The following is a 27319-nucleotide window of genomic DNA, read 5'->3' on the forward strand; positions in this document are numbered from 1 at the left end:
TTTTAATCTGTTCCCTGGCTCTGCCTCTTTCAAATTTTTCATCTTTCATCTTCCAAGCTAATTTTAAGGAAGTCACAGATTCATAAACATTACATGACCCAGCCACTAGAATGGGTTACACCAATATAGTTTGGCACCTTCCTATTGAAAAGACTGCCTCACTCTTTTCTAGGTTCAACCTCTTGGATGTTCCTGGACCAGAAAGCCCCAGTAGCTGGGAGTCCAGTGGTAAGGGGTCAAGTGGCCAGGAGCCCTTCTGGGGCTGAGAGCCCAACTGGGCTGGTGTTAGGGGGCTGGTGGCCAAGAGCCCTGCCAGGCCGGTGACAGTAGGGCCTGAGGCCAGGATGGGAGCCGGAGGCCAGGAGCAGAGGGGTCAATGTTGACCTCTCCTGGTTTGGCAAACTCTCTGGTTTGGGACTGGTGAGATTCCAAGGATGCGGTCCAAGAAGGTCCAAGCTGTACTGCATAGCCACAGCTTGATCCCTGTTAATATAAAAGCAAAGGGCTAACAATGTGGGACCCTCCATGTGGGACCCTCAGCTCTGCAACAAGCTCTCCATTCTGCAACATTCCATGTCAAGCTGAATGTCAGGGCATCCTACAATGTGCATCTGTTTGTGCAGGCTACTGTGAAGGGTTGTGCTTGATGGGAACTAGAGATGCATGTAGGAAAGCGGTAGTGTTTGGTTGGGTTCTCCTGGCTGCCAGAGTGTAAGCTGCTATTTTATTTTATTTTTGTTCTTTTAACTTCTAGAGACTCTGAAGTCTTGGATAGGTGTCCTTTTAATTACAGTATAAATTAAAACCAATAATACAAATTTAAAACACTTAAATGTGGCCATTAAGTTATTTCATAAGTGCAGGTATGTAGGGCTGATACTTTGACAGTTTAAAACTATTTTTAAATTATGCTTTGTTCAATCCATATTCTGTAGTAATGATGTTTTTACTAGCTATAGTTCCCCATCCCCTGGACTTTGAACTATTTGTCTTTGATTGGCTAGACTCCTCCTAGTCCTCCAAGTCTTCCCCTTTTGAAGGAATGAGATACAATCACGGGCTCTGTGTTCCTGACTCTCAGGGACAAATGTGGTCTCTATAAATATCAGTGAGACAGAGAGAAACAAATGGGAGAGAGTTGGGCCACAACCTCATCTTGGAACCAGCCAGCCAAGCTGAGCTGGCCCACAGGGTTAAAGGACATAACAGCAGCTGCAGGTATGCACACTGCTCCTATGGTCTGGCTGGCATTATGCCTGGCATGAACAAAATATTTTTAGGACCGCGGTGTCCAACACACCAGCTATTAGCCACATATGTTATTTGGCCAGTTGAGTGTGGCCAGTTGGCTTGAACAATAAAAACTCAAAAACTGTTGTATTAAAAAAAAATTTAAATAAAAAACCAAAAATTTTCAGAGGAAAAAAAAGTTCAGAAGATCCTTCTGAGTTCTAAAGCCACTTTCCCTTAATATGACCCACCTGCTGGATGGAGACTTCCACCAGTTTGTCGAATAGCTTAAATATGCCCCTTAGGCAGGAAATCATCACGCATCATCATAAGCCGTGGCTGGTATTTCTGGGTACTTGTTTTCCACTGGAATTTATTGCTGAAGCCTTTCTGAAAGTACTTCTGAGTTCTCCATGTGAAATTATTTGTTCTTGTATGATGGAGCTCAGTTTTCAAGCTGGCCAGTCTTCTCCTGGCATTCATTTCAACCTTCAATTTAAAGGCAGGTTAAATGCAGTTTCATCATGGGCACACAATTAGATTCAAATATTGACTGTTCAGCAGCCAAAAATTTCTTCTTAAAAGTGGTGTGTGTGTGGCTGGTTATGGCCATTCTAAACAACAAAATCCAGTATACAAGCACACATCTGAACAAAACAGTTTGGATTTTATTCCTATTTTTGAACATTTAAAAATTTTTTTAACAAATTTAACACTTCCAGAGATATTGAATTTTAAAAATTAGGGTATTTTTTTTGGCCTCCCCAACAATATTGCTTATTTCTGCTTTGTGCTAAAACTGAACAATATTAATTCATTTTTCTAGAATCGCATCCATGGATCAGTTTGTTATTAGAAAGTGTAACTCTGAAACAGGTACAAGTACTAGAACCAAGTCAAACAATGCTGAAAACAACAAATTATTGGCAGAAATTGCAGCAAAGAAAAAGAGAGATTGGAAGGACATCAAATGAAAATTTCAAGGGAAATGGGAATTGGAATATGCCATCCCTAAGGTTAATGAAAAGCCAATGTGTTTGCTGTGTTGTACAACAATTCTATCAAATAAGACTAACAGTGTGTGACGGCGCGTTGGGGGTCCCCCATCTCCTGCACCCCGAAATGGCATGAACAGACTTCACCAGCCAGTAGAATGGAGGTTGTTTATTGTTCCTCCAGCACAGTGCAGCACAGATGTAATCTGGTTACAGGAACTGGGGCTAAGAGGCCTCAGTGCCCCCCTTGAGATAGGGGAGTCCCAGCCCCCCTCCCCAGCTCCTTCTTCCCTGCCTTCCAGCCAGGAACTCACTAACTCTCCTCCAGCCCTGCCCCCCAGCCAGGGCAGCATCCACCTTCCTTTGTTCCTCTCCATGGGGGGTGTCTGGTTCAACAAGTTTGGCATTACCTTTGCATAGTGAGGTTTTCCCTGCTGGGTCTTGCTCCAGACAGCAGGGATCACCACAGCCCAGCAAGTACCCCCACTACGTCACACAGTGTAAGAAGGCATTTCCAAGGGCAGCACAGTGATTTTGATCCAGTGTATCCTATTGGAAGCAAAAAGCGAGCTGATAAAATTGGTCAGCAGAAATTGGATTTTGAAAAGCAGCAGCAGATTTTGAAGCTGTTTCTATCGTCATCTGAACTGGTAACTTTGACCAGCTATAAAGCAGTGTGGATACTTGCTCGCAGCAAGAAGCCATTTTCAGATGGAGAAATGGTGAAGGAAATTATTCTCTCTGTCATGGAAATCTTGCTTGAAAATCATAACCAATAGACGTGAAATAACATCATGCAGAGCATTCGAAATTTGCAGCTGAGTCACCAAAGAGTTGCATGTCGGTAGAAAGATTTGTCTAGTGATCTCAAAACCCAGTTGTGTGCTGAGCTTGATCAATGTTTGGTCTACTCATTGGCACTGGATGAGTCATGTGACATCAGTGACATGGCTCAGCTTATCTTCTGGATTTGTTTTGTAACAAAAGATTTCCAGATTCATGAAGAACTGCTAGCAGTGTGTGGGTTGAGAGATTGTACGTATGGATCTGATATATTTAATGTTTTGAAAAGTGTCTCAAGTTATTTCAACTTGGATTTAGCAAAATTGGCTTTTGCTATGCGCCAGCTATGATGGGAAAAAATTCTGGATTTTTGAAAGAGCAACTGCCATCTAATAAAATGAATGGCAAATTGCTTTCCTGCCACTATATTTTGCATCAAGAAAATCTGTGTGCACAGATGTCCACAACAGAGACTCTGAAAGACTTGATGGAAATTGTGATCAAAATCACAAATTTCATTTGCAGCCGTGCTCTGAACCATCACCAATTTGTGGAATTTTTGAAAGAAATTGAATCTGAGCATTCTGAAATAATCTATTTTGCCAATTTGTGATGGCTGAGTTGTGGAAAGGTGCTTGAGCAGTTCATTGCTTACTCCAATCAGAGATGTTCTTGTTGAGAAAGGAAAGCTGGACAGTTTTCCTGCTATTGAAGATCAGCAGTGGCAATTTGATTTGCGGTTCCTGACTGATATCACCCATCATTTGAATGAACTCAATCTGAAACTTCAGAGGAAAGGGAAGTTGATTTGTGATATGGCCCAGCACATTCAGGAGTTCATTTCTAAGCTACAACTATTCATCATTCAAATGAAGGTAGGACAATCCACCCATTTCCCAAATTTGCAGAAAATGGCTGGAGATGGTGAATTTGTGTGAGATGAGCTTGATTGTCAGCATTACGGGAGATGGCTTGAAAATCTGGCAGTGAAATTCAGCTATCCTTTTGCAGATTTTCAAAGCTTCTTGTTGGCATTTTGATTCATGAAAAACCCATTTCAGTTCAATACTGGTAATTCTCAAGACCTTGTCAATTTGCTTGGCCTGGACAAACGTTTGTTTGAAGAAGGTACGCTCACACTTCACAGCCAACTTGATCAGTCAAAAAATGAATTGGTTTTGACAATGTGGGATACACTTTTGCGACAGAATCAGTTTGCTATTTTGAAAACTGCAGTGGCCAAACTTTTTCCATGTTTGGTACAATATGGCTTTGTGAAGCGTCATTTGCTGTTATGATGTATATCAAATCAAAGTATCGGTCATGGTTACTGGATGAAAATATGGAGGTGTGCTGTCAGTGAAAAGTTTTTGCTTGATTTCAGAGGGTTAGCAATGAAACAAAATTGTCAAGTGTTCCACTGATTGAATTTCTGTGCAATGTGATGATTTCTGTTGATTAAAACCAATGCTGAAGTGTTCTGTTGTCATTAAAAGACAAGAATTGGTATCTTCAGAGAATCTCACAAAATTATTTACATTTTCAGAATAATGTGGCTAGTTTGCAATAGCCACTGACTGTAGTGGCAACTGCTTCAGAACTGGTTGGACACCATGGCTCTAGGAGCTGCCAGAAGCCAAACAACACAAGGTTGTGTTCGCAATCCACTGAGAGGATAGTTTCAGATGAGTAGCTGAACTATAGCCCCAGCACAGTGTTAGGGGCAATCTGTGTTTCTGGGAAAACTATCTTCTTCCTGACATGGGCATGGCATTTTTTGTGTCAGGAATACAATGGTCATATTTCAGCACATGTAATAACAATGGGTCAGATTCAACTTTCACGTAGGTCCAGTGAAGTCAAGAGAGTCGTAGGTGCCCATCACTTCCAAAAATCAAGTCACAGATGTCGGAGATTGAGTACCTGAAAACTGGGATGTTCAACATTAACGATCACTTTTGAAAATCTGGCGCTGAGAGTCTTGCCCATAGTTATACTGTGACACAGTTGCAGAACTGGGAATGGAATTTATAGCAGGCCACTGATTCCCACAGTTCCACTTTCTCTTCTTAATAACATGCCTTTCAGTCCTTCTCATCCCTCCATTGAATTACCCCCTTTTGAATGTAGACAAGCTTTTCTAAAATCTCTCTCTCTCTTTGTTTTCAAAGTAATATTTGAGCATTAGTTCAAAGCTGTTCAGATGCTTTTTCCTGTTCTCTGCATAAACATGGGTGTTTTCATGTTTTTTCTTGCAAACCCACAGATTTCCTCTAAAAAAATCACTTATTCAACAGGATGAACAGTAATCCCTGCCACCTATGGGATTGATAAGCAAGTATCAGAGTTGGGATAACTTAAACCTGAACAAATCAGAGAATACTCCATTATCTCTTGAATAAGATATGCTGCCAAAAGCAATAGATGGACAATGCTGTACTTTTGAGGAGGAGTTCATTTTGGTATTCAATATGAAGAATGATATCTTTGAAAGTCTCAGAACACAGATAAGATTAATTTGCTCATTTCTTGGGAATTATCCTTTTATAGCAATGAAAAGTTCATGTTAAGGGTTTGTGAAGATTCTGGGTTAAAGTCAACACTCCCACCTACTGGTCTCATTTAGAAAAGCTGTTTTATATTGCATTTTCTATTTTCCAGGATAGGTTCCATCAGTTCTACATCACAAACACTTCCTCCCTCATCAATAACCATTATATTGAAAAAAAAGCATAGTTTCAAAGTGAGCACATAATTTTCCCACACTTATAAATTGATTTTGCATTATTACTCCATTGCTGGAAGATATATAACTGTAGTAGGAAGCTATTTTTTACACCTGCAAGTAAGAGGTAATCCAGTGTATCCTGCAGAAAACCTATTACAGAAATCATGTTTGTAAAAATTATATTGTGGTGTGGTTCTTACTGTGGGGTAGAAAAGAACAGTTAAGGATTGTTGACTCACTGAGGATAAGATTCTGCCACTCTTGAGTAGTAACTCACTTCAGAAGCAGGCCTATTCATTCCAATTCATTCTACATTCATGTAGAATCTGGCCCTCATGCAATCTGATTTACTTCAGTGCACTGAGAGGAGTAGTCCCATTGACTTCAGTTTTGCTCATAAGCAAACACTTCTCATGTGTCCGTGGGTTGCAAAGAGCATAAGGAAAGATTTGCTCATATTACATCAGGGTATCCCATTATGAACATTTATAGTTGTACTTATAGCACTAATTGTAAGCGAGTGTATAACCCTTACAGAGAAGCTCAGTTTAGCAGAAATCTTGTCAGGTAATCACCTTGTAGGCATAACACCGTCCATGTTTCTTCTTATGCACTGTTCTTGTTTTTGCATGCAGTTATGCTTATGTTTAGATTCACTTCCCTTGTGGCTTGAAAGCCAAGAAAAATATTGAGCTACTTTTCTCCTAAGGGAATGTAACTTTTTAACCCAAACTACTTTATCCATTTTCATGTTTGTAGCTCATGAGATTATATTTAGAAATCTAAAAGACAAATTTTATTTTAATAACCCACTTATTTAATTTAAATTAAATTTAAATAAAATGATTCTTGATTGGTTTTCACATTACAGTAGCACTGAAAGGTTCCAACCACGCAGCACAGAGGTGAAATGAGTTGCCCAAGCACACACCAATCAGCAATCAAACTAAGGACTGGACCCAGATCTTTTGATGCCCAGTCTGGGGCTCTCACCATTAGTCTTTACATTGAAGAAGAAAATCTTCATGCTTAGCATAGATGTTAAAACCAATCATATTTTAGTCAGTTTGGTGCATTCTGCAATTCACACCCTTATAGTATGCACTGGAACATAGAGTAGTGTAAGCATAGACCAGATCTCGTCTGCCAGGGCTAATTCCTGGTGGGCCCCCACAGCTATATTTACTTGCATGTCCATGGATCCTGTCAATCACAGCTTCTGTTGGCTGTGGATCACCATTCTCAGCCAATGGGAGCTGCAGAAAGTGATTGCTGGTTAACCTGTGGCTGTGCAGGAAAATATAGTGGTCCACCAGGGGCTAATCCTGGTGAAAAGCCACTGTGTTATTGTCCACTGCTGGCATAGACTTTGTTCTAGTTCTTTCAGAATGCCTGGTCTGTGATCTTATATGCTCCCTATCCTTCTGCTGATGAGAACTTAAATATTGTATTGTCCTCACTGATCATCACTTTGCTATCTATGTATCAATAATATTAATTGATTATTTTTCCTTTTAGACCCACCGAAAGACAATAATCATAGAATCATAGGGATGGAAGCCTCATATGACCTCAGGAGGTCATGGTGTTCAACCCCTGCCCAAAGCAAGACCAATCCCACGATCTAGGAATGGAGATTTTACCACTTCCCTAGGTAACCCATTCCAGTGCTTCACCACCCTGCTAGTGAAATATTTTTTGCTAATATCCAACCTAGACCTCCCCCTCTACAACTTGAGACCTTTGCTCCTCTGCCATCTGTTACCACTGAGAGCAGCCTTTCTCCATCCTCTTTGGAACCCCGCTTGAGATAATTGAAGGCAGGTTTCAGAGTTTATTTTTTATGGGCTGAATCCTACGAGGTGTTGAAATCCACCTCTTTGGTATTTAGTTTCTTTATCTCCTCATTCTTGTGGGTGGGTGACTGTCCAGGGCCCCATAGTCAAAAAGCTGCAGAATGGCTGTGCCTACCAGGAGGCAGGGGAAAGGGATAAAAGAGGTTACATGGCAGGAGACAAATGTGCGTGCGCGCATGCACGCGCACACACACACACACACACACACACACACACACACTGCTACTCTGCCTGCTGAGTGGCCGCCCACTACATAGAAAACCTTATTTCAAGGGCTCCAAAAGAAGTTCACCCAAGGCACCATTTTCCTTGAGGCCGGCCCTCTACCTACCATTTGTTGATATGGAAACTGAGGCCACAGCCATCTCACAGGAGGTGCTCAGAACCCAATAGAAACAAGTCCTACCTGTCAAAATCCTAAATATATTTTCTGCCTCAGTTATAATGATTTTACGAAGTGCAACGCTACTGGATTCAGTGGGGTTACTCCTGATTTCCATGGATATGGGCAAGGAAATTCAGGCTCCCTCTTCCTATGGTGACCTAATGGCATGTTCTTTCGAAAGCGAGTATTCTTTGTTTGATATGGTACCAACTTGTGACCTTTCTTAACTTTGTTCATTGCCTTTGAAGTATTATTTGGATTAAATTATTCGCAAGACCACCACCACAAGCTGTAACCCCATGTGATCCACATAAATAATAAAGATTTTATTTCATTTTAATCAGGAGTTTTAGATATTATCTTGGCCAAAATTTCCCTTACCCATACTGTGTTCTAGTGGGTGACAGCATTTCAGAGGTTGGTGGCTGTATGTATTTTGGCTTTGACCCTGCAACCCCACAAAGCACTTTCTATTAATGCCAATGATAGATCCAGGAGCTAGGAGATTGTAGAATCAACATATCATTTGCCAGTGCTTCAGGATGAAAGGTACCTTGTCTTAAAGTCAAGATGTTATTTTATTAGCCAGTTGTCCAGCTGTATTAATAAAAGACTGTTTGGAAATGTTTATACGTACAAGATTTATCAGAGTGAGACTGATTCCAAACTTAGATATACTTCCCTGGAAAATGATGAATTATATTGATAAGATTCTTCATTTGCTAGCACTTTCACTTCTGAACCAGAAAGTCCCCATGGGTTTGAATGTCTTAAGCAGAACTTGCCTTCATTCCCTGTACAGACACTATAGTGTAGCTTATTTGATCAGTCTAATCTTTAGTTGCTATGTTAACCTCCAACACCTTTGGCTCATCTTGCATGTTGGGTCAGATGAAAGAGAATCCATGGCCCTTTGTGTGGGAAGGAGCAGGGGGCAGAACTTCCTGGACAATGCCAACAGTGTGTATGAAGTATTACTGCATGCTGAGAAGCTGTTGTGTTTTCCTCTCTAGTCCCAAGCTTTTAACTCAGTGTTTTTTTTGGGAGGTGGGGGGAGGGAGAAGGAGAGGCATTTATGTAAATGAAACATTTTTCCAGATGAAAATTACTTAAAAATTGCAAATATTATCCCTCAAAACATTATTATAAAGCTAAGACAATGAGGGTACGACTACACAGCAGCGTTATTTCTGAATAACTGACGTTATTCCGAAATAACATAGTGCACGTCTACACTACAAGCCTTTATTTTGAAATAATGTCAAGCTGGAGGACTTCTTACTCTGACTTGTGGACCCTTATTTCATGAGAAGTTGATGGAAGAGTGTTCGTTCTTTGACTTCCTACTGTGTAGACAGCGCCAAAAACCAAATTAAGCTATTTCGTCTTTAGCTACACAATTGACGTAGCTGAAGTTGTGTAGCTTACTTCACCTTTAGCCCTGCTGTGTAGACGTACCCTGAGAGTAAAAATAATTCCAAATATTAAGGTATGGAAATACACAGTCAAGTGCCCTTCAATGAATCTATGCCATATGAGTGAGTCAATGACTGTATATCTGGTCTCAGATTAGATTACCAGAATTTTTAAAGAGACATTTAATTTTTTTCATAGTCTTCCTGGTGTCATTGAATCTGACTCTCTGTCATGCTACATATGTATTCTAGAAATAAACCTTTGGAAAATAACTTGCCATGGAAGGGTTAAGAATGAAGACAACCTGAAAAAGAAAAAAAAACAAGTTTAAAATTGTGGTTTCTTTTTAATTGCTCCAAATGAAATAGAAGGGATTAGACTATGGAGTTTTATTGGAAAAAGGTTTGCAAATTGCACTCCGCAATTTGCATACCTTTTTCTGATTATTTTTTTGGAAGAGGCTTTTCTGAAATTTCAGAAAAACCTCCACTTTTGGAAGAGCCTTTATTGCTCATGAAATGAGGAATACAGGGGCTTCCAAAAAACCGCGTCTGCTCTTCCGCAAAAAATGTTGGAAGAGCAGACGCATTCCCAGAATGCGGCAGAGTTTTTCCATGATACCTCTGGTATCCCAGAAAAACTCCGTAGTCTTAGTCACTGGAACTGAGGCATGTGAAATTGTTTGAATCGGTCCATCAGTTTTCAAAAACAAACAAAAGATCCATCTGCTTTAAAAAACAAACAAACATGGAGGAAATATTTTTAGACAGGATGCGTCAAGTTTTATGTTCACGGGGGTCAGCCAGGCCTCATTTGTCAAACTGGTCATGGTGTAAAAGGCTTTAATGATCTCCTAAATCTTGAAATTCTAAGTCCTCCCAGACATGATGGGATGTCTTCCAAGGCCAATCACCCAAATAAGCAGGTTCACTTGTATTTTAAATTGTCATAGATCAGACTGAATGACAAAGCCTGGTGGACCCCCAGAGCACAGAGAGCTATATATATATCTCAAAACACTTTCTTGACAGAGGAATACGGGTCATCTGTGTTTGTTCACGGACATATTAGACTATGGTTTTCCTGAATCACACTGCATCCTTTACAGTGGCCTCATTTGCCCATTGTATTTGCTGTCTGGACAGGATGTTTTACCAGAGGAAGTGCTTCTTGTGGAAAAAGATCTCAATTAGTTATCCATCTGATCCTTGAGATACCAACTACCTGGCAGACATGAGAGTGATTTGTTTAGATATGACCGTAGATTTATTTTATTGCATTGCTTTCTAGTCCTCTGACCGAGACAAGCAACAATGCATATTTCCAGTTTGGCACAGAATAGTAATATATATCGTTTTTAAATGGTAAAAGGGCATGACTGGTCACTGAAGGTTAATTAATTACTGCATTGGCAGACAACTTTATTCTGGGAGGCAAGGATGCTGTAATCAGCTGGGATTTGCAAGCACCATGATTGGGGAAAGAGGTAATTGATAAGCAGAGGAATTAAAGGACCAAAAGAAAAACTTTTTTGTACAAAATACACATCATTATTGTAAATAAAAATCAGGGATGCGATCCATTAACATCCATGTATGCTTTGGGTTCTGTTTCCATACAAAATGGAATAGTTTATTCTATAGCACATGAAAGCAAAAAGAATATCAGAGGCAGTTTTTAGAAGATCTTTCAGTCCCCGGGCAGAGTTCTGGCAGGCAAGGGGAAGCTCTGCTTGATCAAACAGCATGTGTTATGAACTGCATTTGATTTTATAGTTTTCCAAAAAGCTGTCCAAAGTTTTTCCCCCCTCCCTCTTTCTTTCTGCAGAGAGATCTCAGCCTGTTTTTTCTTACACATCTGACCCAGGCCAAGGACATATTTGCCAAAAGGGCCTGCAGCTCCCAGGCTTGTTGGACCAATTCTGAGACTTTGACTCCTTTCTTCTAGTCTACCAATTTTTCCTATCTAAATCTCTTCTCCAGCCTCCTTCATGTCTTTGCCATAGCAGCAGCTGTGATTGCCACAAGTACCATGCTGCTGGCAACACAAAACACACCTTCTAAGACTGCTGCCCTAGAAAAACCCAGCTATTTGAGAAGAGCGGGCGGGAGAAGAGTAAGTGGCACCATTATGAACACTGCTCTGCAAAGCAAAAATCCTTTGTAGAATAGCCAAGATTTAAAAACCAAAGCAAACCAAACAAACGTGAATTAGGATCTCTCGCCTACTACCATAGTTTGTAGTTGCTCTGAAAGAGGTTGTGTTCACTTTGCTTTAAAAAATATCAGGGTCTTTGTTCTTCTGATATCGTGGGAGGAGAACTTCCTCTGTAAAATAAAATTCATACTATTCTACAATAATGATTGTAATAGGACCCACTAGTTACGCAGCACTTTTGAAAAATCAGGCCCAAGTTATCTACCTACCCAAATTGTGACATGTAGCAGAACACCTCACAATCATTAACCGATTTGTATTCTCACTTTGTAACATAGGGTTACTCCATTTTACAGATAGGGAACTGAGGCATTGGATAAAATAAGCGACTTGCCTAGGGTCACAGAGGAAATGTATAGCTGAGCCAGCATCTGAATAGAGTCCTGGTCCTATGTCCTAATTCCTAGGCTGGGCTGTGTGTATGTGTGTGGTCAATAGGTGCCTCCTGGGCCAAATGCAGACCACCATATACTTTTGAGAGCATTTCCAATTTTTTTAAATTTACTTACTATTGTTTTTATTATCATTTTCTCTGGAGTTTGGATCTTGACTATAGCTTGACCAAGAAATTTGGACCTTGACTAGATTCCCCTTCCTACCCTTATATCGACTTAAATGCCTAACTTTAAGCACTGACTATTTTAAAGTCTTGGCTCAAAGTACTACAAATCAAAATAATTTTGCTGCAAAATGATTGTCAGAAACCTCTTTTAGGTGATTTTTCTTTTATGACTTAAACACTCACACGAAGCAGTGGAGTCTCCATGCCTAGAGGTGTTTAAGGCTCGGCTTGACAAATCCCTGGCTGGGTTGATTTAGTTGGGATTGGTCCTGCCTAGAGCAGGGGGCTGGACTTGATGACCTCCTGAGGTCTCTTCCAGCTCCATTGGTTCTATGATTCTATGGTTCTATGAACACGTACACTCCCAGAATAATGGCATTTGAAGAACTTAACCATGACCAGAAATTAGGACAATTCAATGCAAAAATACAATAAACGGATACAAATTTGTCTTGTATTCAAATGTTATCAAAGTTCTGCCCAGTTAAAGAAAGCTTCATGGCACAAAACTGAAAACCTTCTGCTCCTGCTAGGACAGTGGAGTGTATATAACTTTATAAATACTCAGGCAATATACTCAACAAAGTTTCTGCAACAAAACTTAGGGAAAGGCTTAGCTGCTAATATCTCCAGGCAATTTTGAAGACCGATGATATTTATCCAATTCTGCTCTATTTATTAAAGTTTGGTTAAAAAGTTGGAACTAGAGGGAACTTTCCACAATGCCATGCTTTAAAAAACAAACAAACAAAAAACAAACAAGGTGACAGAAAAGGTGGAACACGGTTGTTCTTTTTTTTAATCACAAATGTCAGTTCCCTCTGCACACACTATCAGGCCACTTTATTATCATGTAATGGTATGGGCATGCTGTTTATCACTTTATTATTCTTTCATTTCACTTCAATCCCTTTTCATACCATATATGGTCTCTTTGACTTCTGACATATGCCAAAGAAGCATTTGTATTTTCTTGACGTCTAAATGCAAGTAAGCAGCGTTTATTCAATCTGTTATTATACCATCACATGATTCATCTTTGACTGTATCATGTAATGATATGAATCCATTAATTATTAGTTTGCTTCCATAAATTCTTCTGCAGCTTTTTCTTTAAGACTATTTCATTCTTTGAGTGTATTTCTAATTTAAAAATCTATATGATTAAATATTCAAAAGTGACAGAGTTTCCAACTTGACCCCATAAAGTGGTCTGGTTTTTAGGAAATCCATTCTTTGAAAAACCTAAGTAGCCATTTAGGGATGTCAAGATGGGGACCCAAACTCATTAGTCACTTTAATACATACAGATTGCAGGAATATTATAGAATATACCTGAAGAAATTCAAGCATTCCTGGAGATTATCAGTGTTCTTCTTTAGGACCCTTTTTAGATTTGTATAGAAATAGGCTTTCTACCAAAGGAGTTAAAATATGCCTCTGTTTCACTTAGCATACAGGAAATAGATATTTTAGAAAAATGAAAGCCAAGTTATGACATTTATTTGCTCAGAATGGACTGAATCCTCCTGCCATGGAAGTCAATATGAAACATGCTTATTGACTATAGCAGTGTATGCTACAAATGCTTGTTCAGAACCACCTGAAGGAACTCACTTGAACTGATGAGAATGATGCTATTGATATATCACAAGGCTCCTACTCAAAAACTGAAGGCAAAAAATGTCAAAACTGAAAGCTGAACTACAGAACAGGAGTTCAATGTAGATAGATCCAGTTCCACTAGAGAAATTCTTCTCCGCTCTGAGCACTTCAACACGTACGAAGGAGCTCACAGATGGGGGAGGGAGGAATATTAGTAGATCCTGCTTCAACTAACTGTGCAGCTCCAATGAACCTCCAGACTGAGCCTTCTGGGCTATTATTCTACCTTTCAGCAGTAACACTGGTAGAGGGAACCAAAACCAAAATTCTGGTCTCTCTCTTCGGTGATTATCAATCTTGTTCACTAATATTTTTTTTCAGTTCTCTTACCTTGATCTAAAGTTCTTTATATTGTTGTGACCAGACGGGAAGAACTCACTTTTCCCTCTAACCTTGTCCCTAGGTATTGTGTGTGTGTGTGGGGAAAGTAGTAATTTCATCCAGAAGCTTCAGAGGGGTAGCTGAGTTAGTCTGTAACAGGAAAAACTTAAAAAACAACAAATACTCTAGTAGCACCTTAAAGACTAACAAAACATGTCGATGGTATCATGAACTTTCGTGAGCACATCCACTTCTTTAGAAGACAGGAGCAATAGAAGTCCAGATCCAAGATTAAATAAGGGAAGGGGATGGGAAGAGAGGAGGGAAAAAAGAGAAAAAAGGAGGGGAGGGGGAAAAAAGACAGAGTTTGAAAAAAAAAAGAAAAAGAGAGAGAGAGAGAGAGTTTATGGTTGCTGAGCTATTTGATATAGGGACAATGCTCTAAAAAATACAACTTCTCATGTCAATAAATAGAAGACACTTCCTCGCTGTGGATACGGCTAGACTACAAGAGTTTTATCCCGGAAAAACTCTTCCACATCCAGGGATATGTTTGCTCTTCTGCTTTTTTTTGCACTCTTGCGCAAGAGGGCTTATTCCTCGTGGGGAGAGGAATAACTCTTCTGGAAGAAGCCCTGTTTTCCGACGCTGTACTGTAAATTTACTTGCACAAGAGCATGTGTGCAGTATAGACAGCCGGCAAGTTTTGGTGCAAGAACAGCTGTTCTGGCGCAAGACGCCGCCAGTGTAGACATAGCTTGTGTGTATAGTAAGGAACCAACTATGCACTCCCTGCTGGAGAATATAAAATACAAAAGCTTCAGGGGTAGCCGAGTTAGTCTGTAAAAGGAAAAACTTAAAAAACAACAAATGGTCTGGTAGCACTTTAAAGACTAACAAAACATGTAGATGGTATCATGAGCTTTTGTGGGCAAAGCCCACTTCTTCAGCCCGTCGTCTGAAGAAGTGGATTGTACCCACGAAAGCTAATGATACCATCTACATGTTTTGTTAGTTTTTAAAGGGCTACCAGACTATTTGTTGTTTTTAAAGTTTTTTCATATACAGTACATACACTGCATGTCCACCTAGCATGGATATGAAGAGGCAAGTAGATGACGAGGCACTGCTTAGGCATGTGAAGATGTGCCAAAACCTTAGGGTATATAGTCTATATGGCTCTCTGCAGGCCCAAGCAGTGCCTCTTCCAGCTATGCTGCTATTTTTAGCAGTGTAATAGCTCACTGCCTCCCGCTGTTGGAGCATTTCCCTGCTGCAGTGAAAGGCTCTGGCAAGGAGGAGGCAGCAGGAAAAGGTTCTAGCGGCTCCCCACAGTTGGAGCCTTTCCTCACTGCCTGAATCTTTCCCGGCTATAGGGAAAGGCTCCAGCTGTTTTTGTGCCGCTAGCACCTTTCACTAACGTATATAGCTGCACACTAGTGTGAAAGCAGCCAGATTTTCAGAGGCACGTAGCTACACATATCTGACATGCTAATGCAAGTTGTGTACAGTATTGACATATACCTTCCACCTCTCCCACAGAGCAAAGATTATGAGACATGAAACTCTGAATCCCTACATGAACCCTTTTTTCACATTTACACCAGTGTGAAGTGAATGCATAATGCTACTTTTCCGATCTGATCACTTTTTTCACTAACTTTGCACTCGAGTAACACGTGACAAGACAAGGCACAGGTGCAATGAGCAATCAAGCCCAGAGAAAGACAGAGAGAGAGAGATGTATTTATTGGGAGAAACAACATAACTACATTAACGTGTCTAGTTGTATGGTCCCATGTCCTCTTGGGATTGTTTTTCACTAAACAGTGGCATGTGGAAATATGTCCCTTTGCAAGATGCTGAGGGAAAAAAATTGCCTGGCTGCATGAGATGCCAGAAAAACAGCTGCTATGTCATGGCACTAGTGTCTACATGGTAGATATTTTTAAAATTTGGAAATTTCTCTTTCTGTCTCTCATAAAATGTTTGTTTTTCAGGTTTCTCATGACTTCAGTATGAAACATGACAAGTTACTAGAATGAATTTGGTTTTGGAAAACAAAAAAAGAAAGAAAATCCAAGATGACTGCAGACTTGTGGACTGGGTGATGTTGCAATATTTTTAGCACACAGTTACAGGAAGTATTCTCCTCAGTCAGAATTGGGTAAGTTCTTTCAGTCTTTCCTTCAAATCCTTGCTTGTTCATAGGCCATAGCAATTGTGGACATGGACACAGGGGGGAAAAATCACTAATGAATGGTCAATTGAGATTTTCCCTTCCATCATTGGCCAGTATATTTAAAGAATTACTACAGTAATCATATTTTACGAGCATGAGTCATTTTTCTGTTTTTAAAGAAGTATTTCACTTTACCCATCTCTTTTAGTATGTTTCCATTTGGTGTGGTTTGGCTGCATGGAGCAACGTGGCAAATGGTTACTTGAAAATATTTAAGAAAAAGGCAAATTCTTTAGCTCTGGCATACCTGTGGACCACATATATAGACATAATTACAAACATCTGTCCACCCACCCACATAACATTTAAGGAGTCATTTAAAAAAGTTAAAATTTTAATCTTGGAAGTAAGAAACTAAATGATTGTCCATTTGTATGTTTTTTAATTAATAATAACTTATCAGCTAAACCTCATGGATAAAAAAACTCAGCAACTTTCACAAGAGGGCTCTGACAAACAACAACATGTATGCACAAAGCCATGCCATCTTGTGCTGCAAAACAATGCAAATGTAAACTGGCAAATAATGGAAGTACCTGAAAGAACTACTTTATTTCTGTGTGTATAGAGGGGATAATTAAAAACAGACACTTTAAGAAATGAACATCAATTTGTTATATTAAAAAGATTTTCACCTAAGATTTCCTGAGTCAATTATATTCACTTATTGGTGTAATCTGAGAGTCCAGATTTCTTCTCCCTCCTTGCCCTCCCCCATTAATGATATAGACTCAATAACATTTTTAGTCTTAATTTGAGAAAGAGAGCTTTGAATTGTATCTCTGAGCCAGCAATCCTCTCTTTGCAGGATCTAGATAACTCCTACTGACTTCAGTGGGGAATGATAATCAGATTCTGCAGGGGGAGAGTTGTCTAGCCTCCAACCAGAGGTGGTATTTACAATCCAAATCCCCACTGAAAATGGATTTTACAGCATCCTGTTGGGCTCATACTGGTCCACACCCTACCCCACCCCCAAATTCAAATCTGCAATGAAATGAAATTTGCAGTGGGTGATCATCCCTGTCTATTCCCACGGGGATCCCTGCACCCTAAATGCACAACAAAGCTTTTCCAACACAGGGAATCCACAGCTTTTCCAACACAGGGAACCCACAGCTGGAGCAAAGTGGGCAAAGCTAGTTTTGCCACCCATTCTCATCCATAGTTGAAGGGGGCATTTTTGGCTTGGAGAATTCTGAGGAGGCACCATGTTTTGGCAGAGGGTAGGGTGTGGAGTTCCCAGCAGTCTGACCGATCTTTGATTGGGTTAGCATCTGAGCACAGTTGGGATAGTTTAAAGCAGCTCTTGAGGCTGCTTGAAGTCCGGGGGTTTTAAGTCTACTCTAAGTAACACCTAGGGTGAAGTAGTCCTTGGCCAGCCTGCTCGTGTAACAGCAGAGAAGTGGTGTCCCTGCCCCACTCTCCTCAGGTTGAGTATCTGGCTTTCTCTGTTGTGTTTCGCCAAACTCCATGCACATGAAAACACATCTGTCAGTACATTATGAGCAGCAGAATGCAGGATCACAGCACGAACAACAATTACACTGAGGATGTGGTATAGTACTTGTCTCATCTGATAATCTCAGAATGGTTCAAGGTCTGACTATTCTGGATATGAATCACTTAATACTTGGATGTGCCTCTCAGTTATTTACACCTGATAATGATCCTTTGATGTCCTTATTCACTGGATGCGCTAGATTGGAGCAGAATACATAAAACCTGCATTGTGTGAAAAGGAGAGCTGGAAAATCAGCTCGTATAAGTATTTATTTTGTAGTGTGAATTCTAGCTTTTACTACTACAATTTCCCAATGCCAGAATGCTGTCTTCTATCATATAACACACACACATAAATACAGTATTATAATGAGAACAAGCTGTCAGCGTGAGGTTTGCAAGCTCTGTCTAGTTCTTCAAAGTTTTTCTTTTATTTCTTTACCCAACACTGTAGGTGTGCTAAGGACCACTGGTCTGACTGAAATTTTATTTTCTAGACAAATGCAGTCGGATCTAAATCTAAAAGGAAGCCTCAGTATTACACTGGCATGCCCAGAGGTATAAAAAGGAATGAGTTGTCCCTCCTGTTCACTACCTCATTATGAGGTTATTCAACACAGGGGAAGCCTTGTGACTTTTGCATACAACTTTGGGAGACCAGTCCAGAGGCTCCTTTGTGTGCTCTGTGTTGTGTGTCAGTGTATAGTCACCTCAGACCAGACTCACTCAGGCAAATCACCAAGAACAGGCTTTTTTTCCGTAAACATAGAACAGGATTATAGTCCAACAGCCTCCTCTCTGCTTGCAGTCTACGTGCTCCCAGCTCAGTCAGCACTGAGACCCTGCTGGGAGAGCAGAGGATACTTAGTACAACACAATCCCCCCTTACAAACATAATCTAACTCCCACAGTAACTAAGCCCCAAATAAATAAGCCCATGTTCTCCCTTTGTGTCACTTAAACTCCTCTCAGGGTGGCCTATAAGCCTTTTTTGGTCCTTCCTGAAAAGAACAATGATCATTGATCATATTAACACAGATGATCATTGTGAATGTTTTCCCCCCTTCTACTTTCTCAGGAAGAGAATACACACTGACAGCATGCTATGATGCCATACAAAATGGCTTGGAAAAAATTAGTAGTCTCACTTCCTAGCAGCTAGACTTTTATAACACTATAGCAGCTTGGCAACTGGAAAACATTGGCTGTGTTACTAGATGGATGGCTAGGCTCTAGTCCTTCAAGGTTCTACCTCTTCCTGTGACTCAGCTCTGTTGCCAGGTTGCTAAGTTTAGCCCATCTGGAGTAACAGAAAGGCCAACAAACCAACGTCCAAAATCTTGTATCAGATCTTCAGCTGGGTTCCTTCTAGTAGGGGCTTGACCTGCCTACTACACTGGCTTCTAGCCTACAAGCCCTGTAAGTGGCAGCCAAGGACAGCAGCCTCCAGCTCCTTTCTTCTGCCTTCCTGAGTTTCTTCCTACTCATCTCCTCAAGGATCTTCCTTCCTTCATGACTGGGGTCCCCTCCTCTGTGATCCACAACAAAAACAAATTAAGGGTAGAACCTCAGACCAACTTCTGTCCCTCAGGCTTAGCCTTCCTGCATCCTATATTCCCCTGGATGTTTTTCCTCTGAAGACTTCCCTGGGCTCTCCCTAGAAATCCAGATTATGCTATTTTATAACAGTTTACATCAGCAACTAGCTGTGGTTACTTAGCCTCTCCCCTGACTTCCTGCCACCCTCCTCCACTCAGGAGAAGATCCCAGGGCTAACTCTCCTCCTTGGGCTTCCTGCTTGACCTTCCTGTTCCTCCCTATAGTCCCAGGAAGTGACAGCAGACTCTCTCCTTGCCTCCCTTTCTGCTCCCAACTTCCTGTTTTATAGTCCTTTTTTCTGGCTCTTTCCTAGCTAGGATTCATCCACAGATAAGCTGAGCTCTCCCTCCAGGTGCAGCCTAGTACATTAACGGCATACTCCACTACACCGAGATTCTGTATTTTTGTCTCTCTGCCATGTCCACTGCTCTGCTGAGCTGTCCTATTTTTCAGGAAGATGTGCACTGCACCCTTTACATGGTGTGACGGGGCTGACCCGTCACTCTCGGGGACAGGCACGGTTCGGGGGCGCCCCAAACCAGAAGAGACGCCGACGGGGCCCGGAGGCCTGGGCGCCAGGGAGGACCAGCGCCCGCCTGGCCCCACGCCGAGCGTGACGCCACCGGCGCGCCAGGGGAACCTGACGCTTGCGGATGACGTGGGGCGAGGCGTCATCAGCCAACGCCGGGCAGGGGGTTTAAAGATAGCCGCCGCACTCCCGGGGGGGGCGGCGAGCGGAGGGAAGGAGCGGCCAGGGAGGAGTCGGAGGAGAGCGGGTACTGGCGGCCCTGGGTGCGGCTAAACCCAGGGGGCCGAGGATACGGAGGGGACGGACCAGGGGGAGGAAGAAGCGGCCCAGGGCGGGGCTGCGGAACCCGTGAGCGGGGGTGTTTAGGGTTCACAAACCCCCCCCCCCGTTGTGAGTGAGGACTAGTGTCCTGACTCTAGGGCCCTGGGTCGGGGTCCGGAGCGAGGGCGGGCCCGGACCCCCTTCCCTCCCCCGCCCCTTTTCCCCAGTGAGGGGCAGCTGCCTAGGCGGCGGGAAATTCGTGTGGGGACACCGCACGGCGAGATTAGCAAGGATTACAGAACCTCGGGGGTAGTAGAGAAGGCACCCGTGGCAACGGGGTAGGAAAAAGGGGGGGCTTCCCCCCCCTTTCCCGGCCGGGGCGCCTTACACATGGGTATAAGAATGCATGTTCCAGAGAACTGATTCAGTTTTTCCCCTTGGGGTGGGGTGGATGTCCTAAATCCAGCCATCTAGCTCAAGATAAGTACCAGTGGCTAAACAGTACGTTTTGTGCAAATCATTTCCTTTCATCATGCATCACTTGTTTGGGAAAGCTAACATGAGTCACCAAATTAGGAGAAATTTGGACATTCCTAACGTATGACAAGGAAACTGTATAATGTCCCATCGCATCCAATGTATTTTACAAACAGCATCCTCAGTCATCCAAATCATTATTTTATCTGGAAGGATATAAAATTGGTTCTTTTAAAATATGGACATTACCACACTGCAGTATTTATAGACTCAGACTTTAAGGCCAGATGGGATCATCGTCATCATCTTGACTGACCTCCTCTCCATTGCATGCCACAGAATTTCACTTATCCCCTCCTGTAATAGACTTATAGATAAGGCTATGATTGTGACATGGAGGTCACGGAATATATGACTTCCATTATGCTCCATGACATTTTCTGTCCCAAGCTGGAGCTCCCTGCCAGCCTCCCCCCGACCCTGCAGCTTCCAGCTTTCACAGCTGTGGCAGGCAGGAAGGGACTCTGCAGCTCCTAGCCAAAGCAAGTGGCAGAGGACACTCATGAGCACTCAGTTGTCCTAACAGAGAAGAGTGGTAGAATACAGGCAGGAGGAACCTGCAGCTCCCATTCTTTACAGTGAGAGGGGGACCTCAGAGATCCCAGTGACCACAATAGTGGGACACTCAGGAGCACCAGCAGCAATGGGTAGTGAACCTGCCCTCCCATTTTCTCAGGATATTTTTAGTGAAAGTCATGGACAGATCACAGACAATAAACAAAAATTCACAGAAGCCTGAGACCTATCCATGACTTTCATTGAATATGACTGAGACAAAAACTTGGCCTTACCCATAAACTGTGGCTGAGCTACTGAAGTCACGATTTAAAGATTTTAAGTTACAGAGAATCCACCAATTACTCTAGTTAAAATCATCAGGCAACACATGCCCTATGCAGCAGAGGAAGGCAAACTCTAGGTAAAACTAGGATGTCTGACATTATTACACACTGTATTCCAGATGAGATCTCAATAGTGCCTTGCATTATGACCATAATACTTCACTATCTCTCATAGAAATATCTTGCCTGATGCATCCTAGTGTTGGATTTGCCTTTGTCACTGATGCTCACTATTCTGATGTCCCTGTAAACTTTATTCCATGAGGAGTAAGGGACATTTCAAAATAGCGATTTATTGCAAAATAAGTGCTGTATAGAGAGTGCCAAATTTTGAAATAAGCTATTTCGAAATAACATCAAAATAAGATACTCAATTTGCGTAGCTCAAATTGCGTATCTTATTTCAACCTACGTTGCAGTGTAGACACACTCAACGGGTACGTCTACACTACAACGTTAATTCGAACTAACTTAGTTCGAATTAGTTAATTCGAACTAAGCTAATTTGAACTAACGGATCTAGACTAAAAAACTAGTTCGAATTAGCGTTTTGCTAATTCGAACTAGCATGTCCACATTAAGTGGACCCTGAACCAGGCTTAAGGATGGCCGGAAGCAGTGCCGGCAGGGCATCAGAGGAGGACTTAGAGCGTGGAGATGCTGTCTCAGGCTAGCCGAGGGCTGCGCTTAAAGGGTCCCGACCCCCACCCCGGACAGACAGTTCTCAGGGGTGCCCCGCTTGCAAAGCAGTCCTGGCTTGGAGTGCCCGGAGTACCCACACTGGGCACATCACAGCACTTGGCCATCAGCCTGGCTGCACTTGCCGCAGGCTGCCATCTGGGGAGAGGGAGCAATCGGGGGGCTGCAGGAGAGGTTCTACCCCAAAAGCCCGCAGAGCCAGCCCAGTCCTCCCCATCAGGGGCTCGTGCCCCATTCCTCCCTCACCTCCTTCCACTTACCCTTCCCTAGCCCCTCTTCTTGATGTACAAAATAAAGGACAATTGTGTTCAAAAATGGAATCTGTCTTTATTGAACAAAACGGGGGGAGACTGGGAAAAGGAGGTGGGAGAGGGGAAGAGAGAGGCTGGGAGAGGGGAGGGCAACTAAAATGATCAGGGGTTGGGAACAGGTCCCATATGAAGAGAGGCTAAAGAGACTGGGACTTTTCAGCTTAGAAAAGAGGAGACGGAGGGGGGACAGGATAGAGGTCTCTAAAAGCAGGAGTTGGGTGGAGACGGTGCATACAGAAAAGTTCTTCATTAGTTCCCATAAAGAAGGACTAGAGGACACCAAAGGAAAGGAATGGGTAGCAGGCTTCAAAGTAGTAACAGAAAGTTGTTCTTCACAAAGCAAAGAGTCAACCTGTGGAACTCCTTGCTGCAGGAGGCTGTGAAGGCTAGAACTAGAATAGAGTTTAAAGGGAAATGAGATCAAGTCATGGAGGTTGGGTCCATGGAGTGCTATTAGCCAGGGGGTAGGAGTGGTGTCCCTGCCCAAGGTTTGTGGAAGGCTGGAGAGGGATGGCACGAGACAAATGGCTTGGTCGCTGTCTTTGGTCCATCCCCTCCAGGGTCCCTAGGGTTGGCCGCTGTCGGCAGACAGGCTACTGGGCTAGATGGACGTTTGGTCTGACCCAGGACGGCCATTGTAAGCTCAGAGCTCAGGGTCGGGGGTCTCAGTGGACCACCTTGATTTTCATGCACACCTGCTCCTGGGTGGCCAGGCTGGCAGCTCTCCTGCCCAAGCCGGCCACTTTCCTGTGCCAAGTGCGGAGATCGTGGACGAGGTCCACGATGTCCGCACTAGCTGAGGCGGGTGCCTGCCTCTTGCGGTCCCGGGCAAGCTCCCGGGAGCCGCCAGCCTGGTCCCGGGAACAGGGGGAGGGCTGGGGGGCATCGGGTGGGTGGCTCGATCCGTGCCAGGTGCAGGGTCTGCTGGCTGGGTGCTGGCAGGCTTGCACCTGGCACGGGCACCGTAGCCAGCCCGTGCCCCTTTAAGGGGTCCGGGGCCAGGAGGGGGGCAGACGAGTTTCCCTGGTGATGGCCAGAGTGGCCACCAGGGAAACCTGGGGAGGGCTAGCCTCCCACTAGTTTGAATTAAGGGTCTCCACAGCCCTTAATTCGAACTAGTAAATTCGAACTAGGCTTAATCCTTGTGGAATGAGGATTACCTAGTTCGAACTAAGTGCTCCGTTAGTTCAAATTAAATTCGAACTAACGGAGCGCTAGTGTAGCGCCTATGAAAGTTAGTTCGAACTAACGTCCGTTAGTTCAAACTAACTTTGTAGTGTAGACATACCCAAAGAGATTAGTCTGGCATGAGCTACCTTATGAAAGCCATGCTGCATTTTATCCCTGTTCGCCTTTAAATCCTTCACTAATCTCTCAAAATTTGTCCTGCAGTTTCCCAGATCATTTTTTCCTCCTTTATTAAAAATAGTACTATATTTGCAATTCTCCTGTATGAGTATGACTCTTGAGTTTACAGATTATTTGTGGAAGTCAAAGTCAAACAGTTTAATGGGACAAAACTGGACAGTCTATATAATCTCCACCCAAGAATATTAAAGGAACTAACACATGAAATTGCAAGTCGAAACAAAGATTTTTAATTCATGTCTACTTTTATATCCTGATCTCCATTGGGCATACTCTTAAGATCATCATTACCTTTCCTTGCAGATCCTTCCCATCTTCCATTCCTTGTAGGTCTTCCACTTTCTCTTAATCACCATGCTCATGCAGTTTGGTCTGCAACCCTTCCCTATGAATTTCTTCTTTATTTGGGATGCAGGACTCAGCTTCTGCAACTTTGGCTTAAAGTAATTCCAAACCTGCTCCACATTCAGATCATTGAGTTCTTCAGTCCAGTCCACTTCTTTAACTAATTCTAGTAATTGTTTAATGTTAATCTCTTTGAAATAAAAAATCCTAGCTGCAGATCAATTTTTATTTATCCTTCCATTTAGTTTAAACTATTAGCTTGTGATCACTCCAACCAAGGCTGTCCTCTACAACCAGTTCTATGAAATACTCACTACTTATCAATACTAAATCTAAAAATGGCATCATCTCTTGTTGGTTGGATGACTGGTTGGTGAAGAAATTGGTTAGCTTTCACCTCCTAGGAATATCTGGGCCCTATCATTAGAAGCATTTGCCCTCTGGTATCAAGGAAATAGAAGTCCTCCATAATGATGCAATTCCCAGCAGCATTTCATTAAAAGCATTAATGAGGTCTCTCTCCAATGCAGACCCAAAACACTATCCCCCTGGAGCCTCTGCTACCTTTCCTCCCTACAGTGATTTTTCACTGAAATAGAGACTCTGTATTTCCCATTCCATCACTTCTAACTTCTTTATAGTTTATCTCATTATTAATATACTCCATCATCTTTACCTTTTTTCTGTCTTTCCTGAACTGGTCATATCTGTACCTGTATTCCAGTCATGATTACTTTTCCATCACGTTCATTATCCCAGTGATATCTGGCTTCACTTCCGGTGTCAATAGTTCTGGTTCTAGTTCCTTCTTTTGTTACCCACACTTCTTGCACTGGCATAGAAATATCTTAGTTGTTTCTATTCGGCTTCACCCAGATTCCTTCCCTGATTAGTTACATTCATTCTACCAACAGTATCACTTATCTGTTAGCATCATTAGTATTGGCACCATATTTCCTCTTGATGTCCATTTGCACATCCTCTGTTGTTCCTTTCTCCACTGTTGTATTCTCTCTCACTTGGATTTTCCTTCCAGCCAATACTAGAATCAGGCATGGAGATTACATGACCATCTCCCAACCATCTCCCCCAAATTCCTAATTCAAAGTTCTTGTAATCAATTTTTGCCAAGTTCCATCCCAGAAGTCTATTTCTCTCCTTATTTAGGTGGAATACATCCCACGAGAACAGTTCTCTATCCACGATGGCCACATACTAGTTAAACATCCCAAAGCCCTACTTTGGACAAGTAAAATCCCACTGAAGATCTAGGAACAGTAGAATCTCACTGAAGATCACCCGAGCCTCTATTTCTTTAAGTGTCTTCCTCAGGCTGGCACATCTTCCTTGACATATTCCAGTGAGAATCTATATGTGTCATTTGTTCCCACATAAAGGGATTCTTTCCAGCTCACATTAAGATCCTCTTTAGCCTCAGATTCACATGTCGTATCTTAGCTCTTGACAGACAGTACACAGATGTGGTCTTCTGGATTTGGGGTGTAAGCGTGTTCTCTTTTTTCTCTCTAACAGGAGGTTGGATGGAAGGCGTTGGCAGCTAGAGGAATGGAAGAGAGAATCAAGATGCCTGGATATGGAAGCTGTGGTTTGTGTGTTATCCTGGAGCAGTGCTTGGAAAAGAGCTTCATTTGCAGGAAGTGCTGCCTTCTAAAGCTAATGGAAGAGAAGATTGGAGTTTTAGATAGAGAAACTACAGTGGATTTATGAAGGGGATTTGAGCAGATGATGAAGGAAAAGTTAGAAGAGACTGCAGGTAAAACTCAAGATCACAAATGCAATCTGTGCCACTGGCTGATTGCCTGTTTGCCTTCATATGCCTTCTCATCAGGAAAGCCCCACCAATTGGAGCTCTGCTGTAATCAAAGGTTCTTCTATAACAGCACACTGCCTCCAACCAGCCACTGCCCACCAACCCCCCTCCAAAATATCATACCCAGCAAGCAAGCAAGGAAGCACTCGGGGGCTTGCCTCCTTTTTTCTCCCCCCAATAGACCTCCAAGCAAGCTCTTATTTCCAACTCTGTTTCCTGCCTCCTGTACTGGCTGCAGGAGATTTTTCTAAAGCACACCAGAATTTGTCATGTAACTGACACTTGCACTTTAGAAACATTTTCCCCTTTGGCTGTGAAATTTGCAGGTTCTAGCTCCTATAGGCTACGTCTACACTGGCATGATTTTCCAGAAATGCTTTTAACGGAAAGCTTTTCCATTAAAAGCATTTTTGGAAAATCGCATCTAGATTGGCAGGACGCTTTTCCGCAAAAGCGCTTTTTGCAGAAAAGCGTCTGTGGCCAATATAGATGCAGTTTTGCGCAAAAAAGCCCCGATCGCCATTTTAGCCATCAGGGCTTTTTTGCGCAAAACAGTACTGTGCTGTCTACACTGGCCCTCTTGCGCAAATGATTTGCGCAAAAGGGCTTTTGCCCAAACGGGAGCAGCACAGTATTTCCGCAAGAACACTGATGATCTTACATGAGATCGTCAGTGTTCTTGCGGAAATTCAAGCGACCAGTGTAGACAGCTGGCAAGTTTTTCCGTAAAATCAGACACAGCCATACTGTATACAGAAATGATGCAGGTAGGCCAGTATACTATACCATATACATAGGAAAGTCCAGTTTTTAGTAGAATCTACAATGTGGAAATACAACCTTTATAGTTGTGAAATCAGGGGATGACATTACAGAATTGTAGTGACATAGCATTTTTAAAGCAGAAGAAACAATGGTATTGCATTATAACATGACAATAGAAATCTTGTTCTTGAACAACATATTGCTATTTGGATCTTCCCATCCACTTATCTTCTGTGGAGGGGGCACATTTGGGTCTCAGCTCATGAAGCACTTAAATTACATACTTTACTTTAATCATGTGTCTGAGTCCCATTAATTTCAATAGGACT

General features: G+C 42.4%; 1 long non-coding RNA gene across 1 annotated transcript in view; it reads left to right on the plus strand.

The window, feature by feature from the left end:
• The window catches only part of LOC112544553 (uncharacterized), a 56839-nt gene extending 30104 nt beyond the window's left edge, over window positions 1-26735 (plus strand). Inside the window, exons 2-3 of the long non-coding RNA XR_012901688.2 lie at window positions 16159-16325; window positions 25928-26735. This is a non-coding gene — a long non-coding RNA (uncharacterized LOC112544553). The remainder of the gene's footprint in view (window positions 1-16158; window positions 16326-25927) is intronic.
• Window positions 26736-27319: the final 584 nt, after the last annotated feature.

The sequence above is a fragment of the Pelodiscus sinensis genome, chromosome 2 (genome assembly GCF_052426305.1).
Source record: "Pelodiscus sinensis isolate ZL-2025 chromosome 2, ASM5242630v1, whole genome shotgun sequence".
Taxonomy (NCBI): domain Eukaryota; kingdom Metazoa; phylum Chordata; order Testudines; family Trionychidae; genus Pelodiscus; species Pelodiscus sinensis.